Here is a 21,822-nt window from a genome sequence, read left to right as displayed (position 1 = left end):
CTTTTTTATAGACGCTAAACTTATGCCTAAAGTATCAAATGTTACATATCACTCAATCATTATTTCGGATCACGCTGTCTCTTTTGACCTTCAGATTTCACCTGGGCCTCGCTATCCCTCTCAATGGCGTTTTAACACTTCACTATTATCCGATAGTAAATTTTACAAATTTATTACAGATGCAATAGAGGATTTTATTGCCATTAATGACTCTGATTCTGAACCAATCTCTAGAGCGCTCCTGTGGGAATCTTTGAAGGCATATTTACGTGGTCAGACAATTTCATATTCTGCACATGTGAGAAAATTAAGGAGGTCAAACATTCAGAAGCTCACTTCCGAGTTGGAATTGGTTGACCAACGGCTTGCAACCATCCCATACGATAGTCTTTCAAAGCGTCGCTTGGTCTTGCAAACTGAGTTGGACCTCATCACAACTAATGAGGCGAAACGCCTGTTGCTTCATTCCCATGCTAGGTACTACGAGTATAGTGACAAGCCCAGCAGATTGCTAGCTCACCTATTGTGCCGTCAAGCAGCTTCACGTTTAATACCTCGCATTAAAGATAGATTGGGGGCCCTGCAGGAGGACAGCCAAGTTATTAATTTGGTTTTTTCATCTTTCTGAGTCCCTATATAAAAGTGAACTCCCACCAGATTTGACTGATATGCATACGTTTCTGGACGAGCTTCAGTTTCCCCCTTTAAACTCAGAACTGATTGATCACCTAGAGTCTGATCTGACTGTTCAGGAGTTAAATGCTGCCTTACAAAATATGCAAAATAACAAGGCTCCAGGACCTGACGGGTTCCCAGTTGAATTTTTTAAAGCATTCCAAGCCAAACTTATCCCTTTGTTTCATTCTGTCTATGTTGAGTCACTATCACTCGGTTCACTTCCCCCCTCACTAAGACAGGCTTCTATCAGTGTTCTCTTAAAGAAGGACAAGGATCCCGACCTCTGTACCTCCTATAGGCCAATATCTTTAATGAACGTGGACATAAAAATTCTTGCAAAGGCCCTGGCCCAGAGACTTGATCAAGTTCTCCCAAAAATTGTCTCCAAGGAGCAGACTGGTTTCATTAGGGGGCGTCAACTTTACTACAATGTTCGCACCTTGTTAAATGTTGTTTATTCGAGGGAGTCTACAGTTGCACCCGAGGTTGTTATATCAATCGATGCTGAAAAGGCGTTTGATCGGGTTGAATGGAGTTACCTGTTCGCTGTTTTAACTAAATTCGGAATTGGGAAGAATTTTATAACATGGATACACCTTCTCTATACACTGCCCTGTGCCAGTATTACTACCAATAACATTCAATCCGAGTATTTCTTTTTAAACAAAGGTTGCAGACAGGGCTGCCCCATGTCGCCCCTCTTGTTTGCACTTGCTATAGAACCTTTGAGTATTTTTCTGAGAACATTTCCTAACTCCACTTCTAAAAAACCCAGTGTTTACACCTGCTATTACTGACCCCACCTTCTGGCAGAATAAGGGACCAAAATGTTTCAAGGATTTTTATAGGGAAGGGTCTTTTTGTTCTTTCATTGATTTGGCTTCTGAATTTGATCTTCCACCCTCCCATGTGTTTAGATACTTCCAGATAAGGGCATGTGCAAAATCCTTATTTCCCAACTTCTCTCACTTGCCACCTGAGCAGTCGTGGGGTGAACTTATACAACTTAACCCCTTGCAAAGGTCTTTGAATTCAAAGATATATAACTCGATTCAGTCATATGATGTCTTTCTAACTACGAACACCAAGGGAGCCTAGGAGTGTGAACTGGGGCTGGTTTTTGATGAGTATTGGTGGGAAGCAGCCCTGACAGCCATTCACAAAACTTCTATATGTGCCCGCCTGAGTTTGATACAGTTCAAAGTGGTATTCAGATGCCACTATTCAAAAACCAGGCTGGCAAAGGTCTCCCGAAATATGGAGGATGTTTGCGATTGATGTGGAAGTTCACCCTGCAATCTTGCACATATGTTTTTACCTGCTCAGCTCTTACAAATTTCTGGCAAGTTTACTTTCACACCATGTCTGTTGTACTTTCAAGAACTATTGATGCTTCAGCTCATACTGGTATCTTTGGTCTCCCGGAGCATTAAAGTCAATACTCCGTAAGAGAGTTGGAAGTGATAGCTTTTACCTCTGTGATCGCGAGGCGTCACCTTCTTCTTAACTGGAAATCAACTATAGCCCCCCCAGCACAATGTGGATAAATGAGGTCATGTCCTTTTTGAAGGTGGAGAAAATTAGATATTCAAAAACTGGAAACTTGAACAAATTCTACTTTAAATGGCAACCATTTATTGAGTTTGTTGCTTCAATGTAGAAATGTAAACCCCCTGCGCATCAATCCCCCCCTTTTTATTTATGTATTTACTTATTTTATTTATTTATTAATTTTTTCTAATTTAATTAATTAATTTAATTTTTTTTTCTTTTCCCAGTTTTTCTTTTTCCTCTGGAGGCGTATATGTGTGTGTACGTGTATGTATGCATGTATACATGTGTATGTGTTTTTTTTTTGACTACTAATTCTCTTTCACTATGTTTGGAGGTGTTTGGAGGTGTTCTTTATGTGTTCTTTGTTCCAGAAAACATGTATCGCCTAGGAACTGCAGGTGAAAAATTGGCATTCTTATTTACAGGAGTGCTACTGTATGTTTTGTTCCTGTAATAAATAAAAACCTGTTCAGACCAGCACCTTGTGCCCTCCGTCCGAGCCCCCTCCTCCCGCCCGTGAAATTGATGGCCATCCGGCCTACATTATGCGCCGTATTGTTGACTCCCGTAGATGTGGACGAGGGTGGCAATTCCAGGTAGATTGGAAGTTTACAGTCTGGAGGACTGCATGTGGGTGCCCGGTTCCTTTATCTTAGACCCCAGTTTCATCTCCGAGTACCATGCCTCCCTTCCATCCTGTTCGTCTCGGTCGTCAGGTGGCGACCGTTGAGGGGGGGAGGGGTACTGTTAGATTCTGGGTGGAGGTTGGGGTTGGTTTTTCTCCACTAGATGGAGTCCTGGAGGCGGCTGCATGGGGGACGGACCTTTGACATCATCCACACACCGATCAGCAATTACGTCCTTACCTGCGGCTTAAGAGAAGCGGTTTACCAACTCTTCGACGCCAGATTGTTGACTAGTGATGGTACTCTCTTGGCCCCGTGCTCTCGTTGATTGCTATGTCATCCTTGCTTTGATCCCCAAGTAATCAGACTCTCTGATCTCTGTTCTTTAGGACTTACCCGAGCATCCGGATCTGGACCTCCGCTCCCAGTTTCCCCGTCGTGACACTGGCGGAGGTTACCCGCCAGATGCCTGAGTCTCCACTGCAACTTTACAGTTCAATCCTTCTCCAACCTCACTCAAATTGACAACTGTCCGCTTAGTTGCTCTCCAAGCCCTGGCCGACCTGTCCGTTCCCCAACGCAGCCACACCAGCTCAGATCAAGCCGCTGCCCCTCGCTTCCGTCAAGGACTCGACGTTTCCTGGCATACGCCTCCGTAACCAAAGAAACGGAAACCCAGAACCTCTGACTTCCTCCAAAGGTTTCACACATACTTCTACGGCCGTAAGTTCCTCCTTCCTCTCTGATCACAACACTAATTTCCTACAACCTCAAACTCATCATCTCGCCTGTGTTTTTCTCTTAGTGTACTGTGGGTGCTGCTGCCCGCCGCTTGAACCAGTTTCCCTCCTGCTCATAATAAACCTGTATAAATAATAAAGAAATTCATGTGTGCGGTTTCAGTATTATTTTCTTAAATATCTTCCACAACATAAGATTCTTGAAGGTTTCAATAGTTTCATAAGTTCATATCTGCTGATTCGGTTCTGTATCAATGAATATTTATTTCTCCTTTTTCTTTGTTTTCCTTCAGCTCGGTTAATCCTACTCATAATAAACACATTACACGTTTCTATCGGTGAAGAAAATAATTGACTTTTACATTCTTGCACAACTTTGCAGCCTGCCGTATGGTATCAAAAATTAAAAATAGTTTTAAATCACTGATATAAGGATGAAAAATATCTTATATAAGGATGTTGTGATGTTCCTGCTCCTTGTGTCCAAATATATTTCCTAAAGGGTAATAAATTGGAGCAGATGACCGGTTCCTTCCTGGGGATCATATGGACCCATCAGTTTTACAGGTCTCATTCTGACCTGATAACTAGTCAGAGTCTTCTACCAGTAAATACAACTATCATTTTTGTATTTTTATTTCTAAATCCTCGTTTAACCCTATTCCTTGTCTTCTTACTGTCTCACTCCAGTAGCAGAAACACTGACATTTAAAAAACAACTATCCCTGAATTGCATTATTACCAAACTTCTATAACCGCTGGATCGAATAATTATGAAATTGTACGTATTTATTCATATTTTAAAGATATATACTTTTAGGACTGCCATCTAGTAAAAAGCTGTATGAGCTGGCTACCAGTGTCTAAAACTCAGTCACTGTGTCTTCTCATCTTCTGCAGTTTGACAAACAGTTTGCTTTCTGAAGCACCGCCTCACTGGGAGGGAATCGAAAGGCTAACATGCCAATCAGGTGCAAGTTGGGCGGTTTAAACCAGATGCTGCATTCAAAGCAAACAAAGCTTTCACAGAGTGGATTCAGTAGAATATCAGAGTACAGGAGATACAGGACAGAAGATTTGACTGAATCAAGACATTGTCCAGAAGTTCAGACTGGGAAGCTAACTGGCAAATTGCTAGCTAAGTATGTGGAGCAGGAATATAGGTTGTAGTTACTTAAATTTATGCAAACCGATTGCCTCAAAAGATTCAATTACTGCAACATGTAAAAAACAAGTGTAGTTACATTGTGCGATTTACATTGTTTTATTTTACAGTGAGAAATGCCGGAGTCTAGCTTTAGCAGACTCTTGGTGCCTGGTTATGTAGTGAGTATGTCATTTTAATTTATTAATTTTTTTAGGTAAAGTGTAGCAATAGCAAACTTAGTTAGTGTTATTATAAGTTGGGCTAGGTGTCAGAAGACGTAAGTCTCCGTGAGAGGGGCTACTTGAGAAAAAAAGCAAAGATTCACTGATTGAATTGTTGATCAATAGCCAGCATATATTTGAATTTCTGCAATAAACATTGAATGAAAAGAAAAAACTATATAAAACCTGAATGATCATTCAGTTTGATAAATATTTACACAGAGCATCATTCAATAAATCAATAGAAATCCAAATGCTCACATCAAAACATCAAATCTAAATAAATAATACAAATTGTACTAGATATTTTAATACAGACTTATGGTTCACAGTTATCATTTCTAAGTTTTAGTGATGGAACCTTCAACAACTACAGGTGTACTATATTTTGTTAGTGAACACACTTAAGCGTGTAAGATATTGGATGGAGGGAAAGAATCATTAGGGCCAAGAAAAACATACAGTGTATAAGTCAGAGACAAAAGCTGTAGATAAAATTATCTTAAGGTAACAAAACAATTTACCATGTTGGAGTAACTCTTGGAGGGTGGTTGTGAAGTGTAAAAACTTTCAACTTTGGGGAAAACTGAAAGATAAATGTGAGAAGCCTCACCTGGGCCTGTTTACTGCCTGTGACATATTCTTAAGAAATACAATTACACATGAGAAACATTTACTGAAATGTATCACACTAGCAAGTGTTAAGAGAAATGTATCTGTAAGAGTTTAAAATTTAAGTGACTGTTTTCGGAACGGATGAAGGAAATTACAAACTCACAGTAAGCACTGACTAGTCGTGCTACCATAAATATTGCAGTAAAACAGTTAACTGTTGTTTTCCTTCAGAGGTATCTACCCGCTCTTATGCAGGGACACACACACAACTGCTTTGGTGTGCAGGGCAGAGTTCAGCCCTGCTTCCCATGCTATAGGTTTTCTTATGTCCTGTTAAAGAGTGTGATTTTTCTTTCTTGCCGAGATGATGAATCCTTTTAAAGAGGACCATGTGGCAGTGAATCTGTTGTTTTTTCCTTCAGAAGGATTGCCTGATGTATCCTGAGGCAGGGATCACCGGCTGCAGGGTCAGAGGTCAGCCCCTCTTGCCTAGCTATGAGTTATCTTATGTCCTGTTAAAGAGTATGAGGTGGGCATCACCGGCTGTTGGTTCAGAGATCAGATGCTCTAAGTTTTTTCATATCCTGTTAAAGAGTATGATGCAGTACTTATCTGTAGTCCAACACCAAATAACGCACCGTAAGCTATTGTCTGAAGGATTGTCAGAAGTATCCTGTGGGTTTCTAATGCTTGAAGACAGATACACACGCAGGCGCACGCAGCAAGACTCTCCCCGGGTCCTTCCTCTCTGGTTTCTCTGTCAGCCTGTGTGTCTCTTATGGAACAAGGAGTTAAAGGCACTTAATTACAACACTGTATTAAGAAGACAATCTGTTTAAAACCAGAGGTAGTTACAACATTCCTAATCTAATTCAACATGGTTTAGAATATAGTATATTTATTTATTTACTATTCACTTACAATTATTCTGTTTTTATTGGCTAATTCAAAGAGTTCCGAAGGAGTTAATGGAGAGCAGATGGTCACAGAGGGAGGTCAGGAGGTCACAAAGTTCCCATTTGATGATATATGTGACATATGTTTTGGGAGGGGGCAGGGGTTAATATCAATTAATATCAATTAATCCATCAAACTCCGATTAAAATTTGACAGAAGGGAGTCCATAAAATCTCTCTCTCACATTTTGCTGACAGTAAAATGTTTGTAGATCAGGTTTGCTTGCCCTATCAAGTTTGGCCCTGTTTTTATATGTGCAAACATTTTAAAGATCAGCCCCAAAATCTCTCCAGTAGAGGTTGTGCTGTACCTTGTTGTCTGCCATCTGAAAAAATGTTGTCATAATTTGACTAATGATTAAAGGGATTCTCAGTGCCTGTGCCTCCATGTTGCTAAGACACCGTGTTTTATGTTGTTGATGTTGAAGATAGAGAAACTGTGTGGATCAGGGGTGCCCAAACTTTATGAGACCAAGATCTACTTTATCTGTCCCCAGCCGGCTGAGTTCTATCACATCGACATGAAGATTAAAAAAATTGTAAATGAAACACTATTGATTTATTTTATATGCAAATATGCATCTGTTATAGCAGAAATATTAAAGTGAGAGAATACATAATGCAGCTTCTTCTTCGGTGAGATTCTGACACTGGGAGGAGGTTACTGGTTTCTCAGTCAGAAGCTGGTTGTAAACCTGAAGCCAACAGATGTCAGTCAGTTATGGCAGATCTGAAATTTTGTTTGATGACCTCAATATGAGAAATTTCAGACCGATGGGAGGAACCAAAGAGCACTGTTAAGATAAAAGTACATCTTGTGAAGTTGAGATATTTTTCCTCCAACAGGTTCCAGAGGAATCACCTCAAACCAGATGTTGGACTGGATTTTATTTCAATGTCATTTGTGAATGTTAGCTCCTCATTTTTAACAGGGAGCTATAAAGGTTGAAAAAGGTTGTCATTTTGGAGAAAATCTCATCAACATCAATATTTCCACTAAATAAGAGACAAAAATAAATAGTTTGATAGAGGAAAAGTCTTTCAGACTCTGAGCTCAAAACAAGATGCCAGAGAACACCAAACAATTTTTTTTGGTAAATAATAGACAATTAATTTAATTTCATATAATTATTGTGGCAGAAGCCATTTGTTTACTTGATTAAATATATTTAAATATATTTGTCCCATTTGATATTTGTTGTTTTTGTTGTTTGTCCAAGTTTGTCGTTTATTGAATGTGTGGTGCACCTAAAATGCCACCACATTTTTTTTTATTTTTTTTAATCATTTAGAAACATTTTTATGTATAATTTATTGTATTTTCTAAAACAATTAACACATTACAGTATATTGTATTTGAAGTTCGGCATGTTAATCTGCCTGCATTTATAATGCTTTCCTGAGATGGGGACGGGAGCGGTAATGGCGAAGCGGAACCTTTGTTTGGGGGGCATTGCTTCCAGGTTGGTTTTGGGATGGACTTCCAGTTTGCCTCAAAGGCAATCTGGATGTCAACAACAGCACTTGGTCGTCATTGCTGACTTTTGTCTATTCACTCTTCAGGTCAGTATACGGTTAAAAGAAAACACCAAAACTACCGTGTAAGATACTTAACATCTTAATTGACCAGAATATGTTGTTTAGTTAGGTTTTTGTGCACTGTTTGGCCAGTTTTATCAGGCGAGGTTAACGTTGGCTTGCTCTGAGGGCCGTTAAATCTTAACGTCTCCATGTAGGGCCGTTATATTTTAATGTCTCGATGTTGGACAAGTTTTATTTTGTTTTGTTTTAATATTATTCAGTTAAAGTTAGTTACTAGACGCAGTAAGGCTTTGTGGAAATTGGTTTGTCGTGTCTGATGCAGGGGCTGTGGTTGTTTGTCTGTTGAACAAAAAAAATGCAATCTGGATGTCAACAACAGCGCTTGGTCGTTATTGCTGACTTTTATCTATTCACTCTTCAAATTGTGCGTCATCACTGTTACAGCAGTCCTGACACCCGGGACCTGTAATAAATGTTTTGAAACTACAGTGGCTGTAATGCATTAAAGCATTACAGCTGTAATTTCAGTTTGTCACCTACTGCTGAGATCGACTGAAAACCTTCCGTAATCGTCCGGTCGATCGCGCTTGACGTATTGAGCACCCTGGTGTGGATGAACTTGACTGGCCTTTGCAGATTCCTGACCTCCACCTGATAGAACACCTTTGGGATGAATTAGAGTGGAGACTGAGGGTGCGTTCACACTGCAGCCTGAAGTGACTCAATTCAGATTTTTTTGACGTAATGCGACCTGTATCCGATCTTTTCATGGCAGTGTGAACAGCACAGGTCGGATTCTTTTTCGAATGTGACCCATATCCGATACGTATCTGATTCAAATGCAACCCAATGTCCAGGTCGCATTCATCCGAACTGAACATCACTGTTTCTCAACAAATCTCACTATTCTGCGTCCTGATAAGCGCAAGTGGGAAGACAAACAACAACCATGACGGACTATATGAGGATTAAGTTGTTAATATGCTGCTCCGGCCGGACAACAACTTCAAATATGTAAGCTAAGCTCCACCGTTAGCCTCCATGTTTACTTCCGCAAACACTGAGCACTTCTTATTTTTATGGCGGTTGGCAGAACACTGAGAACGCTGACGCTATTGCGCCCTATACTGCGAATGCGGGACACTTTCAGGTCGTTTGCCCATTTACACTGCAGAACGCATACAGGTCGCATTTACTGGCAGTGTGAATGGCCCCGGCAAAAAATCGGAATTGCCAAAAAATCGGAATTGAGTCATTTCAGGCTGCAGTGTGAACGCACCCTGAGAGTCAGGCCTTCTCGTCCAACATCAGTATGTGACCTCACAAATGCGCTTCTGGAAGAATGGTCAAAAATACCCATAAACACACTCCTTGTAGACATCCTTCCCAGAAAAGCTGAAGCTGTTCTAGCTGCAAAGGATGGACCAACGTCATATTAAACCCTATAGATTAGGAATCGGATGTCACTTAAGCTCAAATGTGAGTCGAGGCAAGTGAGTGAATACTTTTGACAATATAGTGTCAAAAGTAGTATATCTTTTACCTATCAGGTAAAACATAGACTAAATTGGCTTTGCATTGTCAATGATATAATATGATCCGATTAAATATTAAGTTCTATGGGTTAATATGGGTTGTTGCTATGTTGCTGTATGGTGTTTTAAGATCTTGTTCAATGTGCCCCTTTTTAACTTTGAGCCCCTGCCCCTCCAAAGGTCTCTGCACAGAGATGCGCAGTGGAGGAGCTCTAGTCTTCATGCAGGGCCGGGCCCAAGGTAATATGACGCCTTAGGCAGAATCTGATTTAGAGCCCCCAGTGATGCTGATGTTCTTAGTAGGCTAAGAACATCAGCATCACTAGCAGTCTGTGATAGGGAGCTGAGCCTAAGGGGCACAGGGGCCCCATAAATGCTAATATTTTAACACAAACCACAAATACATGAATGTAACACTTGTTTATTGAAATGATCAATACTGCTAACTTTGATTCAATTTATAAATCAATTTTCAATTTGATTCAAATTACATAAGTTAAAAGATTTTAAATTGTTTAACATTTAAATGTAAGATTTTAAGGAGCTGGCAAGTTTACTTTGTAAAAGTTCAAAGAACAATATTCATAGTTAGATTGTTTTGTTACCCTGGCTACAATCTGATGCTGTGAGTTTGATCTTTAAGTTTGAGCTCTGTTTGTTCACAAATACAATTTAGTAAATTGTAATTATAACTGATTGCTTTTTAGGTTGGCCACTTAAACTACTCCCAACACATCTGTTAGAGGTGCTGATGTTTTTAGGAACAAAAGGGGCCCCTAAATCAAATTCTGCTCAAGGCCTCATACAGCCTTGTACTGGCCCTACATGATGAGGTAATCTGCTGCACTTCGCAGAGATGCGCAACAAGCGGGAGATTTAATTCAATGCTGCTAATGTGGCTTTAGCAGCTCTTCCATTTCGTGTCTATTGAGTTTTTAATAAGCGTCACAGAAACTATTCTGGTTGGTCAAGTTTATGGGACGAGTTTCTGAGATCTCCGCGCGGCCGTGCACATTAACTCTATCTGACTAAGTGGACAAAGCATTTGATACGGTTTGATGCATTGTGTAACTGGAAAAATAATACTAAAAAATAATAATATAATAATATAAAATCAGCGCGATGTGTTACAAACAGAAGAGTGCGAAAGCTCCTCACCAAGCTGAATCTGCATGATCAGGTTAGCGCGAGTTCGTTAACTAATATACCGGCCAACTGGGAACACATAGATAAACTTTATCAGCGCAGGCAGTGCTGGGCGCTGGGCAGCGTGTTGAGATGGAAAAGCCGCACAAAATTCTTTGTTCACAAAAATAAATCATTCTCATCGCTCGCTCAACACACCTCTGAAAGCGCGACTACAAGTTATTCCTGCAGTTCACGTAGAGCTGCGCAACCAGAGCTAACCAGAGTGGTGTTTAAAGTCCTACCTTGATCAAAAACTCTGGAAAGAATCATAATTCCTCTCAGGGGGTTGATGTAAATATCCATACAGGTCAGCCTGTGTCCAATTTGAGTAAAAGGAGGTGCTAAGCATCCGTGCTGAGGTAAATTTAATCCAGCTACAGCAACGCGCAGAGACAACGTGCATAGGCAACACACACAGGCAACGAGCAGAGGCAATGTGCAGAGGTGCCAGCAGTGTGATTGGTCCGACTTTAAATGAAAAAACTATAAACCTATCTTCTATAAACATATCTTTTAGGAATAAATCTGCTCCGCCAGTGAAGTGCTCAGAACAACAGAGACACTTGCAATCTGGCTTAAAAAAGAAGAAAAAAATGACGTTTTTATTATTATTATTATTATTATTATTATTATTATTATTATTATTATTATTATTATTTTATTTTCCTAAAAAACATACATAAGAAAGGTTTAGCCTGGCAGTGGCACCAGTAAAGGATGGCGGGCTGCCAGGCCTATAATACACTGGGGGGAACTTTGTAACTGTTCTATTTGTTTTCCCTTACTTTTTGCGTTTTCTATTGAAATTCACAATTACTCTTGTCATTACTAAAAACATTTCAAAACATGTTCATTATTAAATCCACGGGCCATCATCATTCCTGTGTTATCTCAGTGTTTTTCTGTATGATTGCTAGCTTAGTGTTGGCTTTCCCTACCCGAGCGAACTCTCTCACACACACGCACGCACGCACACACACACACACACCTGCCCTCCTGCCTGCATGAAAGGCTCCCTCATGAACATTTCCACTCCATCTTACCAGGCAGCAGCAGCTAACCTGAACTTTTCCTCAATCTGTTCCTGGTCAGGTCTCTCTCATCATCCTCCCACTAATTCTCCCTCCTTTTCCACTACTGAATCTGCTCCAGCAGGTAAAGTTTGTGTGGTAAACATATTGATTAGATTGACACTGTTTTCTGAATGGACTTATATGCTTTTTAGCTTTTATTGTCATAGTTTTTCCAACCTGTTGCGACTCTTATCTGCTCACTTTTCTCGGAGTCTGGTTAATGGCGCTATTTATAACCTCGGAAGGGAGGGGCAAGTCAAAGAGGACTGAGGGATTTCACTGAATAAGCCCAATGTCTGTCAAAAAAATAAACCAATGGGCTGTTGTGGTCGATAAAAATTATGTTTAATATACTTTTTTTGTTGTGCCGCCCCATATACAGTATATGCCTCAGACGGTAAGTTCTCCCCTGGACAGAAGTTCAAACTGAATGAAGCTTTTGTTTTTTTGTTTTTTGTTTGTTCAAATTGAAGAAACCCCTCAGCAACATTATGCCTATCAGGGATAACATAGACTACTTTGCATTGTCTCCGTATGATGACAATGACATAATATGATCCAGTTAAATATTAGAGTCTAGCTTAATATGGGTTGTTGCTATGTTGCTGTACGGTGTTTTAGATCCTGTTCAATGTGTCCCTTTTTAGCTTTGAGCCTCTGCCCCTCCAAAGGTCTCTGCATGACTCTCTGTGAGAGCCAGCTCTAGTCTACAGCACTGGGACTAAAGAACCTACAATTAGCAATGTGTAATCATCTTCCTTCACAATTATACTATAATTTAAAAGCTGTATCAGCATTATAATTTTGGTAGGAATTGCTAAAACACTCCTAATACTCATGGCAATTATGAAAAATTTCTGAGCTATATGAGAACTTGAAAGGTATTTTCTAAGTTCCAGAGTTACAAGTAAAATGTCGACTGGTGCTAAAGCTCCTCTCAAGGGTTTAAAAAAATGCAAGTCCAGCAGATACCTTCAGTAGCCTAATTTTGGTTATAAAAAGAAAAAAAGAAAAGAAATAAAGGTTGTCCTGAGGAATCTGGGTTGACCCTTCATCTGCACTCTGGATAAAGCTACATTGGTGGCAAATGTGAAAAAAAAACACAGGCAAAAACACAGGCTGCCATAAGACCACACTTTAATCACTATGCTGAAGTTGAGCTTCAAATAAACTCTTTGGTTTCGTGGTTCCGTATGTCTGTCTGTTGGTGTATACCCAACTGTAGGCAAAATGCCCTGCCCTGTTCTGGCCAGAGTTAAATCAGAGCAGATTTCCTTGGACTTATTAGAGTTATTGGTGGCATAAACTGAATGGATGATGGAATACATTCACTGACAAAGACGGTTACCAAATCAGAAGGAAAAGTTCAACTTGGATATATTTTGATATACATGCAGACTGTTTAATGGAGCTGATGTCACAAACCACCAGACTGAATAAATGACAACACAACAGGAGCTGTTGCATTCGAGGCAGTTTCCAGAGCATCCAACAGTCAATTGTTATTTGTTTCAGAAAGAACAATGTACACAACAGAATATGCCAGAATTAGCAATGAAGGCAAGTTATCTGTAGTCCTCCACTCAAAAGAGTGAGTAAGGGTTGAGTTATAGTCACACTTTTGAAAGTTCATGTTGAGCTTGTGCAAACCAAGACACAGTATGGTGTTTGTAGTTAATGTGTACTGTGGAGCTATATTCTCATAAAATGAGCCATATTCTCATAAAATGAGCCATATTCTCATAAAATGAGCCCTCTCAGAAATTTTATACAAAAGCCAGCGCAAAGGGACCGACTCTGTAAGAGCACCTTCCAAATTGTCCAGTTTGTGTGAATGGTTCAAAGGTGCATGACCAGGTGCGACAATGTGTGGGTCAAATGCAAGGGAGTGGTGTTGCTGCTTCTGGTGCGCGGCGCCACATACTCAGTTCAACACATCAACTATAACCCTAGCTTAAAGGACAGCAGAAACAGAACATACCCAGACATGATAGGGCCTAACCCCTACATGATGAAGTAAGATAAGAGTGAAAATTAAGGCTAAGTTTATCTCAGACTAATGTAAAGAGCTAAAGACATCTTTGATGTGGTCAAGAAACTTCAGAAAGCACTACTGAATGTGTCCTTCAGGTGACACACACTCAGGATAAATGTAAACACAACATAATCAACATGCATAACATCTGGCGAACAGTTGGCATTGATTTGAAGTCTTTTGGATCCTTTACAGTGGTGGAGAAAGTACTCAAAAAATTACTTAAGTAAAAGTACAAATACACATACAAAAATGTATCTGGTACTTTTAAAAGTAAAAGTACCACATTAACATTTGTACTTAAGTAAAAGTAAAAAAGTACTGGCTTTTAAAAATACTTAAGTATTAAAAGTAATAGTAGTTGCTGAATGCATTACCTAATTGCTAATACTATGTCATTAAGTGTACCGATCATATTTAATTTTAATACATCAGAAATGTTCCATTTTAATGAACAATGCCACAGATAAAGCATGTTTTTATTGTGTTTACTCTCTGTACATAGTTTATTATGGAGAGCCATTTGCGCCAAAATTAAATAAATAAATAAATGGGTTAAATAAATAAAAAATGAGTAAAATAAATCAAAAAATGAAGTAAATGAGTGAAATAAATAAAAAATTTGTTAAATAAATAATTTAGCTTTTTCATTAAACCAATTTTTAATTTATTTATTTTTCATATTATCAATTTCCCAATTTCTCTTTTTTATTTATCTATTTGTCATTTATCCCTTTATCCATTTACCCATTTTTCATTAATCTATTTTTTAATTTAACCGTTTTTCAATTTCCTTTTTCCATTAACCCGATTTTCTATTTCCCAGTTTCATTAATCAATTTCTCATATATCCCTTTTTTTACTTACCCATTATCTTTTATCTATTTTTCATTTACCCATTTTTCATTAATCTCTATCTATTTACCCATTTTTCATTAATCTATCTTTTAATTTAACCATTTTTCCATTTCCTTTTTCCATTAACCCGATTTTCTATTTCCCACTTTCATTAATCAATTTCTCATATATCCCTTTTTTTATTTACCCATTTTCTTTTATCTATTTTTCATTTACCCATTTTTCATTAATCTCTTTATCTATTTACCCATTTTTCATTAATCTATCTTTTAATTTAACCATTTTCCATTTCCTTTTTCCATTAGCCCGATTTTCTATTTCCCACTTTCATTAATCAATTTCTCATATATCCCTTTTTTTATTTACCCATTTTCTTTTATCTATTTTTCATTTACCCATTTTTCATTAATCTCTTTATCTATTTACCCATTTTTCATTAATCTATCTTTTAATTTAACCATTTTTCCATTTCCTTTTTCCATTAACCCGATTTTCTATTTCCCACTTTCATTAATCAATTTCTCATATATCCCTTCTTTATGTACCCATTTTCTTTAACCTATTTTTCATTTAACTTTTGTTTGAAAAACTTTTAATTTTCCCATTTTCCAATTTCCCTTATTCATTTAGTATTTCCTTATTTTCTTATTTATCACATTCTATTTTCCCCGCAAAACTTAGGGGGAAAAATAAATGCAAATGAGGATTGACACGTCATCAGGCTACAACTTCCCCAATTGGTTGGTTAGCGTCACACCTACTTTGCTTTCAAGAAAGATGGCGACCTACTAACGGGTTATCAATAAGCAGAAGCTCATCAACTTCATTAGAAAATAGTGTTATTACTCCTGACTTTATTTTTGTGTGGCCGCTCAGACAGAACGTGTTTCAGCTGGCGGCTCTGATGGACTCAGAGCTTCACCGTCGGGGTTTTTTATAGTTTGGACGAAGCGGCCGCTGAAGTTGGCTTACGATTGAAGGTTCAGGACGCCTTCGTAGCTACCAGCTGTGATTCAACTATAAGGAGCAGACTTGACTGTACATCGTAAGTGAACTGCAATATCCAGTGGCAGCTCTACGGAGCATCGAGCTGAAAGAATGACGGTGGCAAGCCTTGGAGATCTGCATCGGAGGCCATCTTTCAGACATGCACCGCTGCTGTCCGTCCAGGATCCTCCGGTTGCCCAGACGGTAAGCTAACGCTGATGTTTTCCAACTACAGTCATATTTGTAACCAAACTTGAGGCCAACAGGTGTACTTTTGATCGCCACCAGGTCAAAAGTACAGCTTGTTTTTGCAGCACATTCATTAATGTTTCTATCGTGTATGTTTTCAGATGCTAAGCTGTCACAGCAGATCATCCTGCAGGCCTCTGGTCTCTGTTTCCAGTGGGCTCACAGCTTCAGGGTGACCAGAGACCTTCACCTTTCTGGAGCAGGAACACCCGGCCAAATGCACTGGTGACACATTTAATTTAAAAAATGTGGGGGTAAATTAACGCTGATGTGTGTAAACAGACTACCTGAATACCCCACCTTAGTGAGGGTACAGAATGCAGAATAGATAAAAGCTGAACTCCTGCTAAAATCTGTCCCTATTGGTTACATCCCTGAAATGTGGCCCACATGCATGCATGTCGTATTCATATAAAGTAATTATGACTATTCATTTCAGTAGTTCTTTGTGGATGTATAACTTGGCCACCTTAGTTTCCCTGTTTTTGTTCAACATATGTACCTCAACATTTGGTTACTGTTCCATAATTTGTACTCCAAACATGTTTTTACTCATGTTTATCTCTTACTTACATGTTTAAGTAAAAAGTAGCTGAATAAGAAATTACACATGAGTAAAGAAGCATTTGGTAAAAAGTATACAAGTACTGAGTAACTGATCAAGTTATCAATTATTTCATATCTTTAAAAATTACACAATTAGAGGGCTCAAAATATAAAGTTAAGCGGAATTTTTAGTTTTTTAAAGACAAAATAAAAAATGTGTTTAAATAAGAATAGTGATGCTTCATAATAAAATGACCTGAGTAAAAGTAAAAAGTTCAGCATAGTAACGGTACTCCTAAAACTTCATTTGAGTTTCAAAAAGTTACTCTACTATATTTGAGTAAATGTAATTAGTGAGTCCTAAACTCTTTCCTTCTGAGGGAACAGGAGAAGGAATTGTTAAGGAAATAAATTAATCTTATTTTTATATTAAACATTGTTTTAATTAACAAACGAATCATAAATAACACCCAGAACATATTCTGTTATGTTTATTCAAGGATCAAGAAAAATGACTGGAGATTCTGGCTGAGAGAGGGACAACAGCAAACAGGGAGGAGAACCGTCTGCACTGTGAGCAGCACCAGAACTCCTGATGGATCTCCTTCAGGAAGAACCAGAGAGATGGCCGACCTCCGCAGAGAAGAGTTCACCCAAACATCAGAGGAAAAATGAATTTTTTTTTTCACTTTCAAGGACTCTAAAAAGCTTGCTGATTAAATTTTCAGTTAATGTTCAGCAAACATTCAAAATTTAGTGTTTGGATAATACTTATGCAGTATCACATGTTTAGACTAAATTATCACATGACTAGAGCTGATTAAATCTTGGTTGCACCTCGGCGAGAAAAAGAGTGCCACAAACCTCCCAAAGAAGAGGATAGCAATGTGTGTTTAAATAAACATACAACAAAGATTTTTGGTGCACATCATCTTTAAAGTGTCTAGTTATGATATTCACCTTTGCATTTATAAAAATTTGTTAGGTGTGTGAGCAGGATGTGTAAACATGTTGACGGTCATAATAGTGACAGGTGGGAGAATACGTTTGACCAATAGGTCCACTTATTTAAATACATACCATATTCTTCCAATTCCTAACTTCTTCCTTTTTAAGATTAATTTTGAGTTTGGTTCTTGATTTGTTGGACTTTGTTATAGCCAGACAAAGCATACAACAATGTAGTTGTGAGAAAAATGGAACCCTTACTGATTTTGATAATGATGGCTTAGACATGGACTATAAGGGGAAGATGGCCCATTTTCCATGCCTGATTTTGAATGCATATGATCAGTTCATGGGAAAAGAGGATAATCTGACCCTTCATCAGGCATGTGGTACTCTGTTACCACTGTTACGGCCCAAGGCCTTTTCCTTTGGGTCTCTAACATCCATGTTTTGGACTCCTTAATTGGTGCTGATTGGAAGTGGAGGCAGCTGGCCAGTGTCTCCAGATGACGTCAGATCCACCTTAAGATGCATCACTTTCTCTAACTAAGCAGCTCATTCTTTCTGTCTCCCTGCCACTCTCTCCCTTTCTCCCCCAACCAGTTATGACTTTTTGTTAAATAAATTCCCTTTTAAGTTATCCCTGGTGTTGCTTCCCTTTCATTTGCTATGGTTTAAGAGCCGAACCATAACACCACCTGCAAAAGTTTATGACAAAGGGACAGCTGTCTCTTTGATGTACCCTTTAAAGAGGATCCAAATGAGGTTCCAACACAAGATGAGAAACTGCTGATCCACTAGAAAAACAACAATATTTTCCTAATGGAAACAAAGATGAAGAATTATATAGAGACTGATGTCAACTAGATCAATGAGCACATGAGAGGTGTAGACCTTTATGACCAAACCCCCTCAAGGTTCAATGTCATGGTCAGGTCCAAGAAGTGATGGTGGTCCATACCAAAAGCACACCTGAAACGGTGCCGGTAGCCTAGGAGGTTGGAGTTTATCTTGTACCTGGTGGGTTGCCTGCTGGAACCCCCACTTTGTTTGTGTCAATAGTTGTGACCTTGATCAAGAGGACAATTCAGCCACCATGCCAGCCGGTGGTATTCAGAGGACCCTGGTGGAGGAGCCGGTGTATGACTGCCTTACTTCTGTCAAACTGTGGCAGGCAAGGTGTAGCTACAATATAGTAGCTTACTGCTGTCGGTGTGTGAATGTGTGTATGAATGGGTGAATGACTAAATGTGGTGAAAACATTTTCAGGTCATTTGGACTTGATAAAGAACTACACAAGTACAGGCCATTTACCTTTCAGATATTATTTTACAAATGTGTCGTAGGAGGAACAACTGATTTGCTCATCATGGCTTATTATCTTATGCAAAGGTTTGGTATAAGGCCAGCAGGTCATGGAAATAGATCTCAAATGGACACTTCTCTTCAAGTTATGACGAGATGTAACCAAGACACTTTCTGGTCAGTCAATGCAAGAGTCGTTTCCAGAGATGTTGTTCCAGTTGTTGCTTTTGCACCACCCATGCCTTGGAGAAATTCAAGGTTTTATTGCACACTGAGTGCTTCAAGAAAGAACATGGAAAGTAAGAAAGAGATGAAATAACCTAAAATTGAAGAAAACCAAAGTCACCAAATGGTGAGAAGGAGCCATACTACTCTCCTTTGATTCCAGGCCTTGGGGTCCGGTATCCTGCAACTTTCAGGTGTGTTCCTGGTCCAACACACCTGAATTAAATGGATCACCCTCTCAGTATGCAGTCCAGTTCTCCAGAGTCCTGCTTATCACCTGATTCAGGTGTGCTGAAGCAGAGGCGGCTGGAAAAGATGCATGACACAGGCCCTAAATCCTGGAGACGGAGACCCCTGGACTAAGTCTATTGAGTTTTACTTTATGACAGTGTGACAAATGTTCATAATTTTCAGAAATATAAATGAAAGCCTCTACTGTAGATGTTATCTTTATGATCTATGTTACTGTGATGACACTACAACTGACTGAAGTTCAATATAATTATGCATAAACACTCAAGCACTCAAATTTACCTTGGTTTAGAATATATTGATAGTCAAATTTGTACTTTACAGATCAAATGTTGAACTAAAGTAATGCTGTGGCAAGATATATTCTACTAAAGAAACAATGTTCACATATTATGATCATGTCTATTTGGAAAAAGCACTTTTAGCTCATCTTAGTATTAGAACACCATATTATCCCACCGGTCACAATTGTGACCGAACATAAAACACACTTTTTTACATACTTTTCCACAATTTTTAAAATTATTTCCCTGATTAGTTCAAAGGGCAATCAATGACATCGGATTTTCATATTTACATGTTTGGGAAAAATTTGGAATGAATGGGTTAAAGCCACAAACAAACTATCCATCTTATTGTCTCTGGGATGTGAAAACATGAGATTTGATTAAATTAGAACTACACAGATGAGAAGGAACACAGATTTCATAATATATATTTTTTTATTATTAAAAACAGTAGATGGTTCTTGCATATCAATGCTATAAGAACAGCCACATTTTTTAAATTAAATGTGTCACCAGTGCATTTGGCCGGGTGTTCCTGCTCCAGAAAGGTGAAGGTCTCTGGTCACCCTGAAGCTGTGAGCCCACTGGAAACAGAGACCAGAGGTCTGCAGGATGATCTGCTGTGACAGCTTAGCATCTGAAAACATACACGATAGAAACATTAATGAATGTGCTGCAAAAACAAGCTGTACTTTTGACCTGGTGGCGATCAAAAGTACACCTGTTGGCCTCAAGTTTGGTTACAAATATGACTGTAGTTGGAAAACATCAGCGTTAGCTTACCGTCTGGGCAACCGGAGGATCCTGGACGGACAGCAGCGGTGCATGTCTGAAAGATGGCCTCCGATGCAGATCTCCAAGGCTTGCCACCGTCATTCTTTCAGCTCGATGCTCCGTAGAGCTGCCACTGGATATTGCAGTTCACTTACGATGTACAGTCAAGTCTGCTCCTTATAGTTGAATCACAGCTGGTAGCTACGAAGGCGTCCTGAACCTTCAGTCGTAAGCCAACTTCAGCGGCCGCTTCGTCCAAACTATAAAAAACCCCGACGGTGAAGCTCTGAGTCCATCAGAGCCGCCAGCTGAAACACGTTCTGTCTGAGCGGCCACACAAAAATAAAGTCAGGAGTAATAACACTATTTTCTAATGAAGTTGATGAGCTTCTGCTTATTGATAACCCGTTAGTAGGTCGCCATCTTTCTTGAAAGCAAAGTAGGTGTGACGCTAACCAACCAATTGGGGAAGTTGTAGCCTGATGACGTGCCACTCCTCATTTGCATTTATTTTTCCCCCTAAGTTTTGCGGGGAAAATAGAATGTGGGTAAGTAAAAAAAGGGATATATGAGAAATTGATTAATGAAACTGGGAAATAGAAAATCGGGTTAATGGAAAAAGGAAATTGAAAAACGGTTAAATTAAAAAATAGATTAATGAAAAATGGGTAAATGGATAAAGGAATAAATGACAAATAGATAAATAAAAAAGAGAAATTGGGAAACTGATAATATGAAAAATAAATAAATTAAAAATTGGTTTAATGAAAAAGCTAAATTATTTATTTAACAAATTTTTTATTTATTTCACTCATTTACTTCATTTTTTGATTTATTTTACTCATTTTTTATTTATTTAACCCATTTATTTATTTATTTATTTATTTATTTAATTTTGGCGCAAATGGCTCTCCATAGTTTATACTTATGTGATTCTCTGCATCATAATTTCAGGGATGGAAACATCTTGTCTCCTGTCCTAACATAGCATGAACTTAACCTTGTTTGCCACTAGTGGCATTTATTTTGAAAGAAATCCAACAAGAAAGGAGATAGAAACAGGGTTGGTGGGGGAGGACATGCAACCAAGGAGCCACGTAGCAGTGTTGTAGTCAAGACCACCTAACCCGAGACCAAATCAAGACCAAGAGTGCTGGTCTTGATCTTGATTTGACACACAAAAATTAAGCTTACCTATCAAAATTGCTTCTCAAATTGATCTGAAAGATCCACATTCCCATAAAGACACCTAGATCAGTGGTCCCCAAACTACGGCCTGCGGGCCGATTTGGCCCGTCTCCATATTTGGTCTGGTCCTCTGAACAATACCAGACAGCATTTAGATTTTTTTCATATACTGTATTTTCCCGTTCCCCTCTCTTGCAGGTACTGCATACCCCTGCTAAATCTTTTAGGGGTACGCGATACCCGACCGTACCCCCTTACTTTCAACCTGTATATATAACAAAAAAAAAAAAAAA

General features: G+C 38.9%; 2 long non-coding RNA genes across 2 annotated transcripts; one reads left to right on the top strand and one right to left on the bottom strand.

Annotated features, from left to right (window-relative positions):
- Nucleotides 1-15,363: 15,363 nt before the first annotated feature.
- LOC148157772 (uncharacterized) lies at nucleotides 15,364-18,310 on the top strand. The gene is made up of 3 exons (XR_015764325.1): nucleotides 15,364-15,959; nucleotides 16,106-16,229; nucleotides 17,051-18,310. It is a non-coding gene; the product is annotated as an uncharacterized LOC148157772 (long non-coding RNA).
- A 1,673-nt stretch (nucleotides 18,311-19,983) lies between these two features.
- Nucleotides 19,984-21,822, bottom strand: LOC148157771 (uncharacterized). The gene is made up of 2 exons (XR_015764324.1): nucleotides 20,351-21,822; nucleotides 19,984-20,204 (listed from the first exon to the last, which is right to left on the bottom strand). It is a non-coding gene; the product is annotated as an uncharacterized LOC148157771 (long non-coding RNA).

This window comes from Poecilia mexicana, unplaced genomic scaffold (genome assembly GCF_051168715.1).
Source record: "Poecilia mexicana isolate PSO_F unplaced genomic scaffold, ASM5116871v1 scaffold_9, whole genome shotgun sequence".
Lineage (NCBI taxonomy): Eukaryota > Metazoa > Chordata > Actinopteri > Cyprinodontiformes > Poeciliidae > Poecilia > Poecilia mexicana.
This window is presented reverse-complemented; position numbering and strand designations above follow the sequence as displayed.